This window comes from Carica papaya, chromosome 8 (genome assembly GCF_054855325.1).
Source record: "Carica papaya isolate Zhongbai chromosome 8, ASM5485532v1, whole genome shotgun sequence".
In the NCBI taxonomy this organism is placed as follows: domain Eukaryota; kingdom Viridiplantae; phylum Streptophyta; class Magnoliopsida; order Brassicales; family Caricaceae; genus Carica; species Carica papaya.
In genome coordinates, this window is record NC_142316.1 from 14,500,802 (window position 1) to 14,518,204 (window position 17,403).

The 17,403-nt window shown below is 45.3% G+C and overlaps 34 pseudogenes; all 34 read right to left on the bottom strand.

Annotated features, from left to right (window-relative positions):
* Positions 1–130: 130 nt before the first annotated feature.
* On the bottom strand, positions 131–249 carry LOC148242177 (5S ribosomal RNA; annotated as a pseudogene).
* Positions 250–842: 593 nt separating this feature from the next.
* Positions 843–961, bottom strand: LOC148242178 (5S ribosomal RNA; annotated as a pseudogene).
* Positions 962–1,167: 206 nt separating this feature from the next.
* LOC148242179 (5S ribosomal RNA) lies at positions 1,168–1,286 on the bottom strand (annotated as a pseudogene).
* A 562-nt stretch (positions 1,287–1,848) lies between these two features.
* Positions 1,849–1,967, bottom strand: LOC148242180 (5S ribosomal RNA; annotated as a pseudogene).
* A 561-nt stretch (positions 1,968–2,528) lies between these two features.
* Positions 2,529–2,647, bottom strand: LOC148242181 (5S ribosomal RNA; annotated as a pseudogene).
* Positions 2,648–2,851: 204 nt separating this feature from the next.
* On the bottom strand, positions 2,852–2,970 carry LOC148242182 (5S ribosomal RNA; annotated as a pseudogene).
* A 205-nt stretch (positions 2,971–3,175) lies between these two features.
* LOC148242183 (5S ribosomal RNA) lies at positions 3,176–3,294 on the bottom strand (annotated as a pseudogene).
* Positions 3,295–4,212: 918 nt separating this feature from the next.
* Positions 4,213–4,331, bottom strand: LOC148242184 (5S ribosomal RNA; annotated as a pseudogene).
* A 206-nt stretch (positions 4,332–4,537) lies between these two features.
* On the bottom strand, positions 4,538–4,656 carry LOC148242185 (5S ribosomal RNA; annotated as a pseudogene).
* A 558-nt stretch (positions 4,657–5,214) lies between these two features.
* Positions 5,215–5,333, bottom strand: LOC148242186 (5S ribosomal RNA; annotated as a pseudogene).
* Positions 5,334–5,566: 233 nt separating this feature from the next.
* LOC148242187 (5S ribosomal RNA) lies at positions 5,567–5,687 on the bottom strand (annotated as a pseudogene).
* Positions 5,688–5,893: 206 nt separating this feature from the next.
* On the bottom strand, positions 5,894–6,012 carry LOC148242188 (5S ribosomal RNA; annotated as a pseudogene).
* A 520-nt stretch (positions 6,013–6,532) lies between these two features.
* Positions 6,533–6,651, bottom strand: LOC148242189 (5S ribosomal RNA; annotated as a pseudogene).
* Positions 6,652–7,215: 564 nt separating this feature from the next.
* Positions 7,216–7,334, bottom strand: LOC148242190 (5S ribosomal RNA; annotated as a pseudogene).
* A 206-nt stretch (positions 7,335–7,540) lies between these two features.
* LOC148242191 (5S ribosomal RNA) lies at positions 7,541–7,659 on the bottom strand (annotated as a pseudogene).
* Positions 7,660–8,221: 562 nt separating this feature from the next.
* On the bottom strand, positions 8,222–8,340 carry LOC148242192 (5S ribosomal RNA; annotated as a pseudogene).
* Positions 8,341–8,573: 233 nt separating this feature from the next.
* On the bottom strand, positions 8,574–8,694 carry LOC148242193 (5S ribosomal RNA; annotated as a pseudogene).
* Positions 8,695–9,579: 885 nt separating this feature from the next.
* On the bottom strand, positions 9,580–9,698 carry LOC148242194 (5S ribosomal RNA; annotated as a pseudogene).
* A 561-nt stretch (positions 9,699–10,259) lies between these two features.
* LOC148242195 (5S ribosomal RNA) lies at positions 10,260–10,378 on the bottom strand (annotated as a pseudogene).
* Positions 10,379–10,585: 207 nt separating this feature from the next.
* LOC148242196 (5S ribosomal RNA) lies at positions 10,586–10,704 on the bottom strand (annotated as a pseudogene).
* A 527-nt stretch (positions 10,705–11,231) lies between these two features.
* Positions 11,232–11,350, bottom strand: LOC148242197 (5S ribosomal RNA; annotated as a pseudogene).
* A 207-nt stretch (positions 11,351–11,557) lies between these two features.
* Positions 11,558–11,676, bottom strand: LOC148242198 (5S ribosomal RNA; annotated as a pseudogene).
* Positions 11,677–11,882: 206 nt separating this feature from the next.
* Positions 11,883–12,001, bottom strand: LOC148242199 (5S ribosomal RNA; annotated as a pseudogene).
* Positions 12,002–12,208: 207 nt separating this feature from the next.
* Positions 12,209–12,327, bottom strand: LOC148242200 (5S ribosomal RNA; annotated as a pseudogene).
* Positions 12,328–12,887: 560 nt separating this feature from the next.
* On the bottom strand, positions 12,888–13,006 carry LOC148242201 (5S ribosomal RNA; annotated as a pseudogene).
* A 207-nt stretch (positions 13,007–13,213) lies between these two features.
* Positions 13,214–13,332, bottom strand: LOC148242202 (5S ribosomal RNA; annotated as a pseudogene).
* A 205-nt stretch (positions 13,333–13,537) lies between these two features.
* LOC148242203 (5S ribosomal RNA) lies at positions 13,538–13,657 on the bottom strand (annotated as a pseudogene).
* Positions 13,658–14,215: 558 nt separating this feature from the next.
* Positions 14,216–14,334, bottom strand: LOC148242204 (5S ribosomal RNA; annotated as a pseudogene).
* Positions 14,335–14,895: 561 nt separating this feature from the next.
* On the bottom strand, positions 14,896–15,014 carry LOC148242205 (5S ribosomal RNA; annotated as a pseudogene).
* A 206-nt stretch (positions 15,015–15,220) lies between these two features.
* On the bottom strand, positions 15,221–15,338 carry LOC148242206 (5S ribosomal RNA; annotated as a pseudogene).
* A 561-nt stretch (positions 15,339–15,899) lies between these two features.
* Positions 15,900–16,018, bottom strand: LOC148242207 (5S ribosomal RNA; annotated as a pseudogene).
* A 207-nt stretch (positions 16,019–16,225) lies between these two features.
* LOC148242208 (5S ribosomal RNA) lies at positions 16,226–16,344 on the bottom strand (annotated as a pseudogene).
* Positions 16,345–16,550: 206 nt separating this feature from the next.
* On the bottom strand, positions 16,551–16,669 carry LOC148242209 (5S ribosomal RNA; annotated as a pseudogene).
* A 560-nt stretch (positions 16,670–17,229) lies between these two features.
* Positions 17,230–17,348, bottom strand: LOC148242210 (5S ribosomal RNA; annotated as a pseudogene).
* Between the last annotated feature and the right edge of the window lie 55 nt (positions 17,349–17,403).

Genomic DNA, 17,403 nt, shown 5'->3' on the forward strand with positions numbered 1-17,403 from the left:
ACACTTTATCTCTCCTTCTCGCTCTAATATCAATTAAAATGCCCTTGCGTCTTAACTCACATTTGCGTATAAACCAGCGGACCATAGTTCCAGTCGCGCGTAACGTCGAACGACCCATCTGAAAAAAAAATAGGTGCAACACGAGAACTTTTCAGGAGGTAACCCATCCTTGTACTACTTTTGCCAAAGCACACTTAAGTGCGGAGTTCTGATGGGATCCGGGGCATTTGTGCTGGTATGATCGCACTTGTTTTATTTTGTGCTGAAAATACATACACTCCTTCTCCTTCGCTCCCCCCTCCCATAATTTGTTTCCCTGTGCGTTCACACTGCACCTCTCATTCTCGTTCTAATATCGATTAAAATGCTCATTCTTCTTGACTCATATATCAAGTAAAATGTCACGGCGCCGTGACTCACATTTGCGAATAAACCTGGGGATCATAATTCAAGTCGCGCGGAACGTCGAAAGAATCATCTGCAAAAAAATGGGTGCAACACGAGGACTTCCTAAGAAAATGGGTGAAATATAAGGACTTCGCAGGAGGTCACCCATCCTAGTACTACTCTCGCCCAAGCACCCTTAACCGCGGAGTTTTGATAGAATCTGTTGCATTAGTGCTGGTATGATTGCTCATGTTTCATTTCGCGCTGCAAATACATACACTCCTTCTCCTTTCTTCCCCATCCCGTCATTTGTTCCCTGTTGCGTTCACACTTCACCTCTATTTCTCGTTCTAATATCAAGTAAAATGCCCCGGCACCATAACTCATCTCTGCGAATGAACCAGCGGTTCATAATTCAATACACGCGTAACGTCGAATGACCCATCCGAAAAAAAATGGTGCTACACGAGGACTTCCTAGGAGGTCATCCATCTGAGTACGACTCTCGCCCAAGCACACTTAACTGCGGAGTTCTGATGGGATCCAGTGCAGTTGTTATCGTATGATCGCACCTGTTTCATTTCGTGCTGAAAATACATACACTCTTTCTCCTTCCCTCCACCCTCCCATAATTTGTTTCCTTGTGCGTTCACACTACACCTCTCCTTATCGTTCTAATATCGATTAAAATGCTCCTGCTTCTTGACTCACATTTGGGTATAAACAAGCGGACCATAGTTCTAGTCGCGCGTAACGTCGAACGACCCGACTGAAAAAAAATTGGTGAGACACGAGGACTTCCCAGGAGGTCACCCATCCGAGTACTAGTCTCGCCCAAGAACACTTAACTCCGGAGTTGTGATGGGATCCGGTGCATTAGTGCTTGTATGATTGCACCAGTTTAATTTCGCACTGCAAATACATATACTCCTTCTCCTTTCTTCCCCCTCCAACCATTTTTTTCCTTGTGCGTGCGCACTACACCTCTCGTTCTCGTTCAAATTTCAAGTAAAATGTCACGACGCCGTGACTAACATTTGCGAATAAACTTGCGGACCATAATTCAAGTCACGTGTAACATCGAAAGAATTATCTACAAAAAAATGGGTGCAACACGAGGACTTCCCAAGAAAATTGGTGAAATATAAGGACTTCGCAGGAGGTCACCCATCCTAGTACTACTCTCACCCAAGCACCCTCAACTTGCCGAGTTCTGATAGAATCTGTTGCATTAGTGCTGGTATGATCGCTCATGTTTCATTCTGCGCTGCAAATACGTACACTCTTTCTCTTTCCATCCCCCCTCCCGTCATTTGTTTCCTTGTGCGTGCACTCTGCATCTCTCCTTCTAGTTCTAATATCAAGTAAAATGCCCCGGCACCGTGACTCACCTCTGCGAATGAACCAGCGGTTCATAATTCAATTCGCGCATAACGTCGAACAACCCATTAGAAAAAAAAATGGGTGCAACACGAGGACTTCCCAGGAGGTCACCCATCTGAGTACTACTCTCGCCCAAGCACACTTAACTTCGGAGTTCTGATGGGATACTGTGCATTATTGCTGGTATGATCGCACCTTATTAATTTCGTGCTGCAAATACATTCACTCCTTCTCCTTTCTTCCCCCTCCCGTCATTTGTTTCCTTGTGCGTGCGCACTGCACCTCCCGTTCTCGTTCAAATATAAAGTAAATTGCCACGGCGCCTTGACTCACATTTGTATATAAACCTGCGGATCAATGTTCAAGTCGCACGTAACATCGAAAGAATCATCTGCAAAATAATGGATGCAATACTAGGACTTCCCAAGAAAATGGGCGAAATATAAGGACTCCGCAGGAGGTCAGCCATCGTAGTACTACTCTCGCCCAAGCACCCTTAACTTGTGGAGTTCTGATAGAATCCGTTGCATTAGTTCTAGTATGATCGCTCATGTTTCATTCTGCGCTGCAAATACATACACTCTTTCTCCTTCCATCCCTCCTCCTGTCATTTGTTTCTTTGTGCTAGCACTCTGCATCTCTCCTTCTCGTTCTAATATAAAGTAAAATGCCCCGGCACAGTGACTCACCTTTGTGAATGAATCAGCGGTTCATAATTCCATTCGCGCGTAACGTCGAACAACCCAGCCAATAAAAAATGGGTGCAACACGAGGACTTCCCAGGAGGTCACTCATCCGAGTACTACTCTCGCCCAAGCACACTAAACTGCGGAGTTCTGATGGGATTCGGTGCATTAGTGCTGGTATGATCACACTTGTTTAATTTCGCACTGCAAATACATACACTCCTTCTCCTTTCTTCCCCTTCCCGTCATTTGTTTCCTTGTGCGTTTACACCGCAGCTCTCCTTCTCGTTCTAATATCGATAATGCCCCTTCTTCTTGACTCACATTTCCGTATAAACCAGCGAAAAATAGTTCCAGTCGCGCGTAACGTCGAACGACCCATCCGAAAAAAAAAATGGGTGCAATATAAGAACTTCGCAGGAGGTAACCCATCCTAGTACTACTCTCGCCCAAGTACCCTTACCTGCGGAGTTCTGATAGAATCCGTTGCATTAGTGCTGGTATGATCGCACCTGTTTTATTTCGTGCCTAAAATATATACACTCCTTCTCCTTCCCTCCCCCTCCCATCATTTGATTCCTTGTGCGTTCACACTGCACCTCTCCTTCTCGTTATAATATCGATTAAAATGCCCCAGCTTCTTGACTCACATTTGCGTATAAACCAGCAGACCCTAGTACCAGTCGCGCGTAACGTCGAACGACCTGTCTGAAAAAAAATTTGTGCAACACGAGGACTTCTCAAGAGGCCACCCATCCGAGTACTACTCTCGCCCAAGCACACTTAACTGTGGAGTTCTGATGGGATCCGGTGCATTAGTGCTGGTATGATCGCACCTACTTAATTTCTCGCGGCAAATACATAAAATCCTTCTCTTTTCTTCCCCCTCCTGTCATTTGTTTCCTTGTGCGTGCGCATTGCACCTCCTGTTCTCGTTCTAATATCAAGTAAAATGCCCCGGCGCCGTGACTCACATTTGCGAATAAACCTGCGTTCCATAATTTAAGTCGTGCGTAACATCGAAAGAATCATCTGCAAAAAAATGGGTGCAACACGAGTACTTCCCAAGAAAATTGGTGAAATATAAGGACTTCGCAAGATGTCACCCATCCTAGTACTACTCTTGCCCAAGCACCCTTAACCGCGGAGTTCTGATAGAATCCGTTGCATTAGTGCTAGTATGATCGCTCATGTTTCATTTCGAGCTGCAAATACATACACTCCTTCTCCTTTCTTCCCCATCCCGTCATTTGTTCCCTGTTGCGTTCACACTTCACCTCTCTTTCTCATTATAATATCAATTAAAATGCCCCTGTGTCTTGACTCACATTTTCGTACAAACCAGCGGACCATAGTTCCATTCGCGCGTAACTTCGAACGACCCATCTGAAGAAAGAAAATGGGTGCAACACGAGGATTTCCCAAGAAAATGGGTAAAATATAAGGACTTCGCAGGAGGTCACCCATCCTAGTACTACTCTCGCCCAAGTACCCTTAACTTGCGGAGTTCTGATAAAATCCGTTGCATTAGTGCTGGTATGATCGCTCATGTTTAATTCTGCGTTGCAAATACATACACTCTTTCTCCTTTCATCTCCCTTCCTGTCATTAATTTCCTTGTGCGTGCACTCTGCATCACTCCTTCTCGTTCTAATATCAAGTAAAATTTTCCGGCACCGTGACTCACCTTTGCGAATGAACCAGCAGTTCATAATTCCATTCCCGCGTAACATCGAACGACCCATCCGAAAAAAAATGGGTGCAACACGAGAACTTCCAAGGAGGTCACCCATCCGAGTACTATTCTCGCCCAAACACACTTAACTGCGGAGTTCTGATGGGATCCAGTGCATTAGTGCTGATATGATCGCACCTTTTTCATTTCGCGCTGCAAATACATACACTCCTTCTCCTTTCTTCTCCCTCCCATCATTTGTTTCCTGGTGCGTTCACACTTCACCTCTCCTTCTTATTCTAATATCAATTAAAATGCCCCTGCATCTTGACTCACATTTGCGTATAAACCAGTGGACCATAGTTCCAGTCGCGCATAACGTCGAACGACCCATCTGAAAAAAAAGTGGGTGCAACACGAGAACTTCCCAGGAGGTAATCCATCCTTGTACTACTTTCGCCAAAGCACACTTAACTGCGGAGTTCTAATGGGATCCGGTGCATTTGTGCTTGTATGATCGCACCTGTTTCATTTCGTGCTGCAAATACAGATACTCCTTCTCCTTTCTTCCCCCTCCCGTCAGTTTTCTTGTTCGTGCACACTGCACCTCCCGTTCTCGTTCAAATATCATGTAAAATGCCACGGCGCCGTGACTCACATTTGCGAATAAACCTGCGGACCATAATTCAAGTCGCGCGTAACGTCGAAAGAATCATCTGCAAAAAAATTGGTGCAAGACGAGGACTTCCCAAAAAAATAGGTGAAATATAAGGACTTCGCAGGAGGTCACCCATCCTAGTACTAGTCTCACCCAAGCACCCTTAACTTGCGAAGTTCTGATAGAATCCGTTGCATTAGTGCTGGTATGATCGCTCATGCTTCATTCTGCACTGCAAATACATACACTCTTTCTCATTCCATCCCCCCTCCCGTCATTTGTTTCCTTGTGCGTGCACTCTGCATCTCTCCTTCTCGATCTAATATCAAGTAAAATGCCCTGGCACCGTGACCCACCTTTCCTAATGAACCAGCGGTTCATAATTTCATTCACGCGTAATGTCGAGCGACCCATCCGAGAAAAAATGGGTGCAACACGAGGACATCCCAAGAGGTCACCCATCCGAGTACTACTCTCCCCCAAGCACATTTAACTACAGAGTTCTGATTGGATCCGGTGCATTATTGCTTGTATGATTGCACCTGTTTCATTTGGCGCTGCAAATATATACACTCCTTATCATTTCTTCCACCTCCCTTCATTTGTTTCCTTGTGCGTGCGCACTGCACCTCCCGTTCTCGTTCTAATATCAAGTTAAATTCCATGGCACCGTGACTCACATTTGCGAATAAACCTGCGGACCATAATTAAAGTCGCGTGTAACGTCGAAATAATCATCTGCAAAAAACTAGGTGCAACACAAGGACTTCCCAAGAAAATGGGTGAAATATAAGGACTTCGCAGGAGGTCACCCATCCTAGTACTACTCTTGCCCAAGCACCCTTAACTGCGGAGTTCTGATAGAATCCGTTGCATTAGTGCAGGTATGATCGCTCATATTTCATTCTGCGCTGCAAATACATACACTCTTTCTCCTTCCATCCCACCTCCCGTAATTTGTTTCCTTGTGCGTGTGCTCTGCATCTCTTTTTCTTGTTCTAATATCAAGTAAAATGCCCTAACACCGTGACTCACCTTTACTAATGAACTAGCAGTTCATAATTCTATTCGTGCGTAACGTCGAACGACCCATCCGAAAAAAAATGGGTGCAACAAGAGGACTTCCTAGGAGGTTAACAATCTGAGTACTACTCTCGCCCAAGCACACTTAACTACGGAGTTCTGATGGGATCCGGTACATTAGTGCTGGTATGATCGCACCTGTTTTATTTGGCACTGCAAATACATATCTCTCCCCCCTCCCATCATTTGTTTCCTTGTGCGTTCACACTGCACCTCTCCTTCTCGTTCTAATATCGATTAAAATGCCCATGCTTCTTGACTCACCTTTGCGAATGAACCAGCGGTTCATAATTCCATTCGCGCGTAATGTCGAACGACCCATCCGAAAAAAAAATTGGTGCAACACGAGAACTCCGTAGGAGGTCACCCATCCGAGTACTACTCTCACCCAAGCACACTTAACTGCGGAGTTCTGATAGAATCCATTGAATTAGTGCTGGTGTGATCGCTCATGTTTCATTATGCGCTGCAAATACATACACTCGTTCTCCTTCCATCCCCCCTCCCATCATTTGGTTCCTTGTGCGTGCACTCTGCATCACTCCTTCTCGATCTAATATCAAGTAAGATGCCCCGGCACTGTGACTCACCTTTGCGAATGAACTAGCAGTTCATAATTCCATTCGCGCGTAACGTCGAACGACCCATCGAAAAAAAAAATGTGTGCAACATGAGGACTTCCCAGGAGATCACCCATCCGAGTACTACTCTCGCCCAAGCACACTTAACTGCGGAGTTCTGATGGGATCCGGTGCATTAGTGCTAGTTAGATCGCACCTGTTTCATTTCGCGCTGCAAATACATACACTCCTTCTCCTTTCTTCCCCCTCCCGTCATTTGTTCCCTGTTGCGTTACACTTCACCTATCTTTCTCGTTCTAATATCAATTAAAATGCCCCTGTGTCTTGACTCACATTTTCGTACAAACCAGCGGACCATAGTTCCATTCGCGCGTAACTTCGAATGGCCCATCTGAAGAAAGAAAATGGGTGCAACACGAGGATTTCCCAAGAAAATGGGTAAAATATAAGGATTTCGCAGGAGGTCACCCATCCTAGTACTACTCTCGCCCAAGCACCATTAACTTGCATAGTTATGATAGAATCCGTTGCATTAGTGCTGTTATGATCGCTCATGTTTAATTAAGCGCTGCAAATACATACACTCTTTCTCCTTTCATCCCCCCTCCCGTCATTTGTTTCCTTGTTCGTGCACTCTGCATCACTCCTTCTCGTTCTAATATCAAGTAAAATTTTCTGGCACCGTGACTCACCTTTGTGAATGAACCAGCGGTTCATAATTCTATTCGCGCGTAACGTCGAACGACCCATCGGATAAAAAAATGAGTGCAACACGAGAACTTCCCAGGAGGTCACCCATCCAAGTACTATTCTCACCCAAGCACACTTAACTGCGGAGTTCTGATGGGATTCAGTGCATTAATGCTGGTATGATCGCACCTTTTTCATTTTGCGCTGCAAATACATACACTCCTTCTCCTTTCTTCTCCCTCCCATCATTTGTTTCCTAGTGCGTTCACTCTTCACCTCTCCTTCTTATTCTAATATCAATTAAAATGCCCCTGCGTCTTGACTCACATTTGCGTATAAACTAGCGGACCATAGTTCCAGCCGCGCGTAACGTCGAACAACCCATCTGAAAAAAAAATGGGTGCAACACGAGAACTTCTCAGGAGGTAACCCATCCTTGTATTACTTTCGCCAAAGCACACTTAACTGCGGAGTTCTAATGGGATCCGGTTCATTTGTGCTGGTATGATCGCACCTGTTTCATTTCGTGTTGCAAATACATATACTCATTCTCCTTTCTTCCCCCTCCCATCATTTGTTTCCTTGTTCGTGCGCACTGCACCTCCCGTTCTCGTTCAAATATCAAGTAAAATGCCACAGCGCCATGACTCACATTTGCAAAATAAACCTGCGGACCATAATTCAAGTCGCGCGTAACGTCGAAAGAATCATCTGCAAAAAAATTGGTGCAAGACGAGGACTTCCCAAAAAAATAGGTGAAATATAAGGACTTCGTAGGAGGTCACCCATCCTAATACTACTCTCGCCCAAGCACCCTAAACTTGTGGAGTTCTGATAGAATCCGTTGCATTAGTGCTGGTATGATCGCTCATGCTTCATTCTCCGCTGCAAATACATACACTCTTTCTCATTCCATCCCCCCTTCCGTCATTTGTTTCCTTTTGCGTGCACTCTGCATCTCTCATTCTCGTTCTAATATCAAGTAAAATGCCTCGGCACCGTGACCCACCTTTGCAAACGAACCAGCGGTTCATAATTCCATTCGCGCGTAATGTCGAGCGACCCATCCGAGAAAAAATGGGTGCAACACGAGGACTTCCCAGGAGGTCACCCATCCGAGTACTACTCTCCCCCAAGCACATTTAACTACAGAGTTCTGATGGGATCCGGTGCATTAGTGCTGGTTTGATCGCACCTATTTCATTTGGCGCTGCAAATACATACACTCCTTATCATTTCTTCCACCTCCCTTCATTTGTTTCCTTGTGCTTGCGCACTGCATCTCCCGTTCTCGTTCTAATATCAAGTAAAATTCTACGGCATCGTGACTCAAATTTGCGAATAAACCTGCGGACCATAAGTAAAGTCGCGTGTAACGTCGAAAGAATCATCTGCAAAAAAATGGGTGCAACACGAGGACTTCCCAATAAAATGGGTGAAATATAAGGATTTCGCAGGAGGTCACCCATCCTAGTACTACTCTTGCCCAAACACCCTTAACTGCGGAGTTCTGATAGAATCCGTTGCATTAGTGCAGGTATGATCGCTCATGTTTCATTCTGCGCTGTAAATACATACACTCTTTCTCCTTCCATCCCGCCTCCCGTCATTTGTTTCCTTTTGCGTGCGCTCTGAATCTCTTTTTCTTGTTCTAATATGAAGTAAAATGCCCCGGCATCGTGGCTCACCTTTACTAATGAACTAGCGGTTCATTATTCCATTCGCATGTAACATCGAACGATCCATCCGAAAAAAAATGGGTGCAACAAGAGGACTTCCCAGGAGGTCAATAATCTGAGTACTACTCTCGCCCAAGCACACTTAACTATGGAGTTCTGATGGGATCCGGTGGATTAGTGCTGGTATGATCATACCTGTTTCATTTAGCACTGCAAATACATACACTCCTTATCATTTCTTCCCCATCCCGTCATTTGTTTCCTTTTGCGTGCGCACTGCACCTCCCGTTCTCGTTCTAATATCAAGTAAAATTCAACGGCGCCGTGACTCACATTTGCGAATAAACCTACCGACCATAATTAAAGTCGCGTGTAACGTCGAAAGAATCATCTGCAAAAAAATGGGTGCAACACGAGGAATTCCCAAGAAAATGGGTGAAATATAAGGACTTCGCAGGAGGTCACCCATCCTAGTACTACTCTCGCCCAAGCACCCTTAACTGCGCAGTTCTGGTAGAATCCGTTGTATTAGTCCAGGTATGATTGCTCATGTTTCATTCTGCGCTGCAAATACATACACTCTTTCTCCTTCCATCCCACCTGCCGTCATTTATTTCCTTGTGCGTGCACTCTGCATCTCTCTTTCTCGTTCTAATATCAAGTAAAATGCCCCGACACCGTGACTTACCTTTGCGAATGAACCAGTGGTTCATAATTCCATTTGCGCGTATCATCGAACGACACATCCGAAAAAGAATGGGTGCAACATGAGGACTTCGCAGGAGGTCACCCATCCGAGTACTACTCTCGCCCAAGCACACTTAACTGTGGAGTTTTGATGGGATCCGGTACTTTAGTACTGGTATGATCGCACCTGTTTAATTTCGCGCTACAAATACATACAGTCCTTCTCCTTTCTTCCCCCTCCCGTCATTTGTTTCCTTGTGCGTGCGCACTGCACCTCCCGTTTTCGTTCGAATATCAAGTAAAATGCCACGGCGCGGTGACTCACATTTGCGAATAAACCTGCGAATCATAATTCAAGTCGCGCGCAACGTCGAAAGAATCATCTACAAAAAAATGGCTGCAACACGAGAACTTCCCAAGAAAATGGGTGAAATGTATGGACTTCGCAGGAGGTCACCCATCCTAGTACTACTCTCGCCCAAGCAACCTTAACTTGGGGAGTTTTGATAGAATCCGGTGCATTTGTGCTGGTATGATCGCACCTGTTTCATTTCGTGCTGAAAATACATACACTTCTTCTCCTTCCCTCCCCCTTCCCATAATTTGTTTCCTTGTGCATTTACACTGCACCTCTCCTTCTCGTTCTAATATCGATTAAAATGCTCCTGCTTCTTGACTCACATTTGTGTATAAACCAGCGGAGCATAGTTCCAGTCGCATGTAACGTCGAACGACCCGTCTGAAAAAAAATTAGTGCGACACGAGGACTTCCCAGGAGGTCACCCATCCGAATACTACTCTCACCCAAGCAAACTTAACTGCGAAGTTCTGATGGGATCTGGTGCATTAGTGCTGGTATGATCGCACCTGTTTAATTGCGCGATGCAAATACATACACTCCATGTCCTTTCTTCCCCCTCCCGTCATTTGTTTCCTGGTGCGTTCAAACTTCACCTCCCGTTCTCGTTGTAATATCAATTAAAATGTCCTTGCGTCTTGACTCACATTTGCGTATAAACCAGCGGACCATAGTTCAAGTCGCGCGTAAAGTCGAACGACCCATTTGGAAAAAAAAATGGGTGCAACACGAGAACTTCCCAAGAGTTAATCCATCCTTGTACTACTTTCGCCAAAGCACACTTAATTGCGGAGTTCTGATTGGATCCGGTGCATTTGTGCTGGTATGATCGCACCTGTTTCATTTCGTGCTAAAAATACATACACTCCTTCTCCTTTCCTCCCCCCTCCCATAATTTGTTTCCCTGTGCGTTCACACTGCACCTCTCCTTCTTGTTCTAATATCGATTAAAATGCTCCTGCTTCTTGACTCACATTTGTGTATAAACCTGCGGAGCATAGTTCCAATCGCGCGTAACGTCGAAAGACCTGCCTGAAAAAAAATTAGTGCGACACGAGGACTTCCCAGGAGGTCACCCATCCGAGTACTACTCTCATGTAAACTTAACTGCGGAGTTCTGATGGGACCTGGTGCATTAGTGCTGGTATGATCGCACCTATTTAATTGTGCGCTGCAAATACATACACTCCATGTCCTTTCTTCCCCCTCCCGTCATTTGTTTCCTGGTGCGTTCAAACTTCACCTCCTGTTCTCGTTCTAATATCAATTAAAATGCCCTTGCGTCTTGACTCACATTTGCGTATAAACCAGCGGACCATAGTTCTAGTCGCGCGTAAAGTCGAACGACCCATCTGAAAAAAAAATGGGTGCGACACGAGAACTTCCCAGGAGGTAATCCATCCTTGTACTACTTTCGTCAAAGCACACTTAACTGCGGAGTTCTGATGGGATCCTGTGCATTTGTGCTGGTATGATCGCACCTGTTTCATTTCGTGCTGAAAATACATACACTCCTTCTCCTTCCCTCCCCCCTCTCATAATTTGTTTCCTTGTGCGTTCACACTGCACCTCTCATTCTCGTTCTAATATCGATTAAAATGCCCATGCTTCTTGACTCACCTTTGCGAATGAACCAGCGGTTCATAATTCCATTCGCGCGTAACGTCGAACGACCCATCCAAAAAAAAAATTGGTGCAACACCAGAACTCCCTAGGAGGTCACCCATCCGAGTACTACTCTCGCCCAAGCACACTTAACTGCGGAGTTCTGATGGGATCCTGTGCATTAGTGCTGGTATGATCGTACCTGTTTCATTTTGCGCTGTAAATAAATACACTCCTTCTCCTTTCTTCCCCCTCCCGTCATTTGTTTCCTGGTGCGTTCACGCTTCACCTCTCCTTCTCGTTCTAATATCAGTAAAAATGCCCCTGCGTCTTGACTCACATTTGCGTATAAACCAGTGGACCATAGTTCTAGTCGCACGTAACATCGAATGATCCATCTGAAAATAAAATGGGTGCAACACGAGAACTTCCCATGAGGTAACTCATCCTTGTACTACTTTCGTCAAAGCACACTTAACTGCGGAGTACTGATGGGATCCGGTTCATTTGTGCTGGTATGATCGCACCTGTTTCATTTTGTGCTGAAAATATATACACTCCTTTTCCTTCCCTCCCCCCTCCCATCATTTGTTTCCTTGTGCGTTCACACTACACCTCTCCTTCTCGTTCTAATATTGATTAAAATGCCCCTGCTTCTTGACTCACATTTGCATATAAACCAGTTGACGATAGTTCCAGTCGCGCATAACGTCGAACGACCCGTCTGAAAAAAAAATTTGTACGACACGAGGACTTCCCAGGAGGTCACCCATCCAAGAACTACTCTCTCCCAAGCACACTTTACTGCGGAGTTCTGATGATATCCGGTGCATTAGTGCTGGTATGATCGCACCTATTTAATTTTGCGCTGCAAATACATATACTCCTTCTCCTTTCTTCCCCCTCCTGTCATTTGTTTCCTTGTGCGTGCGCACTGCACCTCCTGTTCTCGTTCTAATATCAAGTAAAATGCCACGGCGCCGTGACTCACATTTGCGAATAAACCAACAGATTATAATTCAAGTTGCGCGTAATGTCGAAAGAATCATCTGCAAAAAAATAGGTGCAACACGAGGACTCCCCAATAAAATGGGTGAAATATAAGGACTTCGCAGGAGGTCACCAATCCTAGTACTACTCTCGCCCAAGCACCCTTAACTGCAGAGTTATGATAGAATCAGTTGCATTAATGCTGGTATGATCGCTCATGTTTCATTCTGCGCTGCAAATACATACACTCTTTCTCCTTCCATCCCCCATCCCGTCATTTGGTTCCTTGTGCATGCACTCTGCATCTCTCCTTCTCATTCTAATATCAAGTAAAAAGCCCCGGCACCGTGACTCACCTTTGCAAATGAACCAGCGGTTCATAATTCCATTCGCGCGTAACATCGAACGACCCATCCGAAAAAAAATGGGTACAACACGAGGACTTCGCAGGAGGTCACCCATCCGAGTAATACTCTCGCCCAAGCAAACTTAACTGCAGAGTTCTGATAGGATCCAGTGCATTAGTGCTGGTATGATCACACCTGTTTCATTTCGCGCTACAAATACATACACTCCTTCTCCTTTCTTCCCCCTCCCGTCATTTGTTTCATGGTGCGTTCACACTTCACCTCTCCTTCTCTTTCTAATATCAATTAAAATGCCCCTGTGTCTTGACTCACATTTGCGTATAAACCAGCGGAGCATAGTTCCACTTGGGCGTAATTTTGAATGACCCGTCTGAAAAAGAAAATGGATGCAACACGAGAACTTCCCAGGAGGTAACCCATCCTTGTACTACTTTCGCTAAAGCACACTTAACTGCGGAGTTCTGATGGGATCCGGTGCATTTTTGCTGGTATGATCGCACCTGTTTCATTTCCGGCTTAAAATACATACACTCATTCTCCTTCCCTCCCCCCCCCATCATTTGTTTTCTTGTGCATTCACACTGCACCTCTCATTCTCGTTCTAATATCGATTAAAATGCCCCTGCTTCTTGACTCACATTTGCCTATAAACCAGCGGACCATAATTCTAGTCGCGCGTAACGTCGAACGACTCCTCTGAAAGAAAATTAGTGGGACACGAGGACTTCCCAGGAGGTCACCCATCCGAGTACTACTCTCGCCCAAGCACACTTAACTTGTGGAGTTCTGATGAGATCTGGTGAATTAGTGCTGGTATGATTGCACCTGTTTCATTTTGCGCTGCAAATACATACACTCCTCCTTTCTTCCCCCTCCCGTCATTTGTTTTCGGGTGCGTTCATACTTCACCTCTCCTTCTCGTTCTAATATCAATTAAAATGCCCCTGCGTCTTGACTCACATTTGCGAATAAACCTGCGGACCATAGTTCTAGTCGCGCGTAATGTCGAACGGCCCATCTGAAAAATAATGGGTACAACACGAGGACATCCCAAGAAAATGGGTGAAATATAAAGACTTCGCAAGAGGTCACCCATCCTAGTACTACTCTCGCCCAAGCACCCTTAACTTGCGGAGTTCTGATAGAATTCGTTGCATTGGTGCTGTTATGATCGCTCATGTTTCATTCTGCGCTGCAGATACATACACTCTTTCTCCTTCCATCTTCCCTCCCATCATTTGTTTCCTTGTTCGTGCACTGTGGATGACTCCTTCACGTTCTAATATCAAATAAAATGCCCCGGCACCGTGACTTACATTTGCGAATGAACCAGCGGTTCATAATTCCATTCGTGCGTAACATCGAACGACCCATCCGAAAAAAAATGGGTGCAACACGTGGACTTCGCAGGAGGTTGCCCATCCGAGTACTACTCTCGCCCAAACACACTTAACTACAGAGTTCTGATGGGATCCGGTGCATTAGTGCTGGTATGATCGCACCTGTTTCATTTCGCGCTGCAAATACATACATTCCTTCTCCTTTCTTCCCCCTCCCGTCATTTGTTTCCTTGTGCGTGTGCACTACACCTCCCGTTCTCGTTCTAATATCAAGTAAAATGCCACGACGCCGCGACTCACATTTGTGAATAAACCTGCGGACCATAATTCAAGTCGCGCGTAACGTCAAAAGAATCATCTGCAAAAAAATGGGTGCAACACGAGGACTTCCCAAGAAAATGGGTGAAATATAAGGACTTCGCAGGAGGTCACCCATCCTAGCACTACTCTCGCCCAAACACCCTTAACTTGCTGAGTTCTGATAGAATCCGTTGCATTAGTGTTGGTAGGATCGCTCATTTTTCATTCTGCGCTGTAAATACATACACTCTTTCTAGTTCCATCCCCCCTCCTGTAATTTGTTTACTTGTGCGTGCACTCTGCATCTCTCTTTCTCCTTCTAATATCATGTAAAATTCTCCGGCACCGTGACTCACCTTTGAGAATGAACCAGCGGTTCATAATTCCATTCGCGCGTAACGTCGAATGACCCATCCAAAAAAAAAAGGGTGCAACACGAGAACTTCCCAGGAGGTAACCCATCCTTGTACTACTTTCGCCAAAGCAAACTTAACTTCGGAGTACTGATGGGATCAGGTGCATTTGTGCTGGTATGATTGCACCTGTTTCATTTTGTGCTGAAAATACATACACTCCTTCTCCTTCCCTCCCCCCTCCCATCATTTGTTTCCTTGTGCGTTCACACTACACCTCTCCTTATCGTTCTAATATCGATTAAAATGCCTCTGCTTCTTGACACACATTTGCGTATAAACCAGCGGAGCGTAGTTCCAGTCGCGTGTAACGTCGAACGACCAGTCTGAAAAAAAATAGGTGTGACACGAGGACTTCCCAAGAGGTCACCCATCCGAGTTTTACTCTTGCCCAAGCACACTTAACTGCAGAGTTCTGATGGATCCGGTGCATTAGTGCTGGTATGATCGCACCTGTGTAATTTGGTGCGGTAAATACATACCCTCTTTCTCCATTCTTCCCCCTTCCGTCATTTGTTTCCTTGTGCGTGTGAACTACACCTCCCGTTCTTGTTCAAATATCAAGTAAAATGCCACGGCGACGTGACTCACATTTACGAATAAACCTGCTGACCATAATTCAAGTCGCGCGTAACGTCGAAAGAGTCATATGCAAAAAAATGGGTGCAACACGAGGACTTCCCAAGAAAATGGGGGAAATATAAGGACTTCGTAGGAGGTCACTCATCCTAGTACTACTTTCGCCCAAGAACCCTTAACTTGCAGAGTTTCGATAGAATCCGTTGAATTAGTTCTGTTATGATCGCTCATGTTTCATTCTGCACTGCAAATACATACACTCTTTCTCCTTCCATCCCCCCTCCCGTCATTTGTTTCCTTATTCGTGCACTCTGCATCTCTCCTTCTCGTTCTAATATCAAGTAAAATGCCCCGGCACCGTGACTCACCATTACGAATGAACCAGCGGATCATAATTCCATTCGCGCGTAACGTCGAACGACCCATCCGAAAAAAAATTGGTACAACACGAAAACTTCCTAGGAGGTCACCCATCCGAGTACTACTCTCGTCCAAGCACACCTAACTGCAGAGTTCTGATGGGATCCGGTGAATTAGTGCTGGTATGATTGCACCTATTTCATTTTGCACTGCAAATACATATACTCCTTGTCCTTTCTTCCCCCTCCCGTCGTTTGTTTCCTGGTGCGTTCCCACTTCACCTCTCCTTCTCGTTCTAATATCAATTAAAATGCCCCTGCCTCTTGTCTCACATTTGCATATAAACCAGTGGACCATAGTTCCAGTCGCGCTTAACGTTGAACGACCCATCTGAAAAAAAAAATGGGTGCAACACGAGAACTTCCCAGGAGGTAACCCATCTTTGTACTACTTTCGTCAAAGCACACTTAACTGCAAAGTTCTGATGGGATTCGCTGCATTTGTGCTGGTATGATAGCACCTGTTTCATTTAGTGCTGAAAATACATACACTCCTTCTCATTCCGTCCCCCCACCCATCATTAATTTCCTTGTGCGTTCACACTGCACCTCTCCTTCTTGTTCTAGTATCGATTAAAATGCCTCTGCTTCTTGACTCACATTTGCGTATAAACCAGCGGACCATAGTTCCAGTCGCGCGTAACGTCGAACGACCCGTTTAAAAAAAAAATTGTGCGACAAGAGGAATTCCCAGGAGGTCACCCATCCGAGTACTACTCTCGCCCAAGCACACTTAACTTCGGAGTTCTGATGGGTTCCGGTGCTTTAGTGCTGGCACGATCGCAACAATTTAATTTTGCGCTGCAAATATATACATTCCTTCTCCATTCTTCCCCCTCCCGTCATTTGTTTCCATGTGCGTGCGCACTGTACTTCCTGTTCTCGTTAAAATATCAAGTAAAATGCCACGGCGGCGTAACTCACATTTTCGAATAAACCTGCGGACAATAATTCAAGTCGCGCGTAACGTCGAAAGAATCATCTACAAAAATATGGGTGCAACATGAGGACTTCCCAAGAAAATGAGTGAAATATAAGGACTTCGCAGGAGGTCAGCCATCCTAGTACTACTCTCGCCCAAGCACTCTTAACTTGCGGAATTCTAATAAAATCCGTTGCATTAGTGCTTGTATAATCGCTCATGTTTCATTCTGCGCTGCAAATACATACACTCTTTCTCCTTCCATCCCCCCTCCCGTAATTTTTTTCCTTGCGCGTGCACTCTGCATCTATCCTTCTCGTTATAATCTAAAGTAAAATGTCTCGGCACCGTTACTCATCTTTGCGAATGAACCAACGGTTCATAATTCCATTCGCGCGTAACGTCGAACGACCCAACAAAAAAAAATGCTTGCAATACGAGGACTTCCCAGGAGGTCACGCATCCGAGTACTACTCTATCCCAAGCACACTTAACTTCGGAGTTCTGATGGGATCCGGTGCATTAGTGCTGGTATGATCGCACCTGATTAATTTCGCGCTGCAAATACATTCACTCCTTCTCCTTCCTTCCCCCTCCCGT